The 3,434-nt window shown below is 33.4% G+C and overlaps 1 protein-coding gene across 1 annotated transcript in view; it reads right to left on the bottom strand.

Moving 5' to 3' along the window:
- LOC108746569 overlaps nt 1–3,434 on the bottom strand; it is a 6,067-nt gene that overhangs the window by 254 nt on the left and 2,379 nt on the right. The window lies entirely within an intron of this gene.

The following is a 3,434-nucleotide window of genomic DNA, read 5'->3' as shown; positions in this document are numbered from 1 at the left end:
ATACAGGGTGGGCCATCTATTGGTACGTTTTTAAAAATGCGATCAAATGAGCATACATTGATATTTTTTATTAATTTTTTTTTTGTTGTGAAGCTAAAATTCAAAAACGTACCAATAGATGGCCCACCCTTTATATATATATATATAGAGAGAGAGAGAGACACACACACACACACGCACGCACACGCGCACACGTACACGCACGCACGCAAATGATATAAACCATCTAATTTGTAATATATAGTAGGTTGTTTCATTTTAAGTGATATGGTCGATTATCTCACGAATCAATGATTTTATTGAAAAATTTTTTGAACGGAAGTTGCGTGGCTTAAAGGGGGACACATGATGGAAATGTGGACTTGACTTTAAATGACCTTGTTAAAATCAGGTCATCAATGGTTTTTTAAATAGAAACCCTATTTTTTATTACATATTCTTGTAACTTGTCTCGAGAGCTTTCCAAAACACTATAATAAAGTTACGTTTCATTGAGTACTTTCAGAGTTATGGAACTTGAAAGTTACAGTACTGCCGGCGTTATCCATGTACGCATGCGCATGTGAACGGGATTCTTACGCGCGCGCGTCTCCGCGATCTATTCACACTGCTTGAAATACGCGCACAGAATTGAGTCTAATCCTTCCCAATTGAACGATTCAACTTTCCTCTTTTTTTCGTACAGCTTTGTTTTTCAATTTTTTTTACATTAGTGAACTTTTTCAATGCTTTTTTCAAAATAGCCGCTTACAGTTCAAATAAAATCATATTTAACATATTAGATATAGAACCTTTATACAATAAAAGATTAATATCTGAAATGGTACACATTAAAAACAGAAATATGGAATAGACAAAATGACACGGAATCTTTGCCCGAAGTGTATTCTAACATTATACATTCTCTTTCTTCTTCCTAATATCTTCTTTCCTTCTCCCCCCCCCTTTTTGCCGTTTTCTGTTGTCGATTAGTGTTTTTTTTTTCAATATTGCATTATTCGACATCGTGGAAATCAGATGTTTGTTATTCTTGCAAATTTGCTTCAATTAAAAATCAATGTGCGATATGGATTACCATCTACCTGCGTTTTCTCTTTTTTTTATTAATGGACTCTCACTTTTACCGATATTGACAAGGTATATGATTATATTATATATATTATTAATTAGCATGTATCAAGTATTAATGTTTTGTTCACGGTCACTTTTCTAGAATATTGTTTTTCTGACTACTTTGAATTCTGATGTAACTGACTCGCACTACACGATATGAAGAATGTAATACTATAGATATTTTTATAGCAATGTTTGAATATTACCGCAACATTGAAAATGACTCGAGTGGAGTCAAAACATTTGTTCGTCGTTTTGTAATTATTGTATTATATAAATTTTATCATTGAATTTAAATTAAAGTTTGTTACTACATTACTGGCTCTTTGCCCTTCTTTTGCATATATTGTCAAATGAAATTGTTGATATTATTTTTGTGGTTGGTGAAACTGGACAAAATTATTAGAGCAGAAAGATTGTATCGTAATAGATATCCATTTAGACGACATTCAAATGTAATGCATATAGGAATTTTATTACAAGAGATATCGAATTGATCTTGCCTTAATTGGCCGGATCAGTTCCGATCTTGCCTTATAACTTAACAAGTACTTAATGAAAAATAACTTTATTATAGTATTTTGGAAAGCTCTCGAGATAAGTTACAAAAATATGTAATAAAAAATAAGGGTTTCTGTTTAAAAAAACATTAATGATCCTGATTTTGACAAGTTCACTCAAGATCAAGTCCATATTTCCATCATGTGTTCCCCTTTAAGCCATGCAACTTCCGAAGAATTTTTCAATAAAATCATCGATTTGCGAGATAATCCATATCACTTAAAATAAAATGTATACAACAAAATATTAAATTTAATATATATATATATAAAATAAAAATTTCATTATAATATTGAATCGGCGGAAAAGTTTCTTCGTATTTAGAAAATTTTTTTGCAAGTTTTTCATTTGTTGCAAAATTATCGTTACAATTATATCATTCGCTAGAGCAAAGTTTCAGCTTTAAGAATCTGTTTTTTAAATTATGGTATGATGATTTTTATCGGAGTTATGAGCAATCAAAGTCAGAATGCTCCTTTACTTAACTCGCGAATAACTTAGGAACAAAAAATCATAGGAACATTTTTAAAAAATAATTTTATAAGGAAAGCTTAAAGCTTTCAGGATAGGTTGTCAAAAATTTTCGTACATTTTTTTTGAGCACGTGAGAAACCTCCAAAGAGAAAAGAAAATTGTTCATCTTTTTCAAAATAAATGGCGAAAAAGAGTCGTCGCATAATATATATAATTAAAGATAACAGTCAAAGATACATAAAATAAAATAAAAAGTACAACGGCGTATATTAAAATATAAAACAAACAAGTTTCGGCTGCTGGATTGAGCCCTCCTCAGATGTAAAAAGAATATAATATAAAAGATATAAAAAGAACATAAAAGAATACAACAGAGAAAGATAATAATAAATCGATAACATTCAGTGACGCAACATTTTTAACGCGCGGAAATCAGCAAATGTGATGGATCTCGACGTAGCTTAATGTTGTATGTGCGATAGGGCAATCAAACCGATGTTAAGAGACATAGTCAAGTGCTGACTGAAAAACGGAAAAGGAAGGGAACTCATAAAAGACAAGTAAACTAAAAACTTTAAAACTTAAAATCAAAACACGCCGCAGATAAGAAGCCAAGTGCTCACTCACCAACGCATCCGAACAGGAAATGAAAATCGCCGCAATGCATGACAAGTGTGAAAATCCCTGACAATGATAGGGATGTAATCGTCGAAGTCAGACATGTCAACATCGCACATGACACCGACCGCTCGCTAAGACGGCACGCGACGCACTGAGAGAGGAGACGGGTCGACAGGATCGAAAGTCAGACTTTGTTTATTATCGGTAGATATGCCTTATTAAGACCCTCGGTGTCGGTCTGCAAATTGAGACTGTTCTTCTGTTTTTTAATATGTAGCATCTCCGAAATCAAGCGCTTTCTATACGAAGGTTCCTCGTCTAATATCAGAACATTGTCCCATTGAAAATCGTGATTGTGACTCAACCTATGATCGGTGATGACAGAGCGGGCAGATGTTTTGTGTCTAATATGATTACGATGTTCGGCAATCCTAGTTTTTAATTGTCTGCCCGTCTGTCCAACGTAAGAAGCGTCACAATCATTACACAGAATTTTATAAACAACGTTGCTTTTCGAAGTGCTGGGACAAGTATCCTTCTGGACTCTTATATGTATATTTGCCCATTTTGTTGGGGCTGCGGAAGGCCACCCTGATATCACTTTTGCTTTTATTCAAAGATCTAAGTTTCTCTGTATGAAGCGGAATGAAAGGTACCGTAAGCCA

Source organism: Trachymyrmex septentrionalis, unplaced genomic scaffold (assembly GCF_001594115.1).
Source record: "Trachymyrmex septentrionalis isolate Tsep2-gDNA-1 unplaced genomic scaffold, Tsep1.0 scaffold179, whole genome shotgun sequence".
In the NCBI taxonomy this organism is placed as follows: Eukaryota; Metazoa; Arthropoda; class Insecta; order Hymenoptera; family Formicidae; genus Trachymyrmex; species Trachymyrmex septentrionalis.
This window is presented reverse-complemented; position numbering and strand designations above follow the sequence as displayed.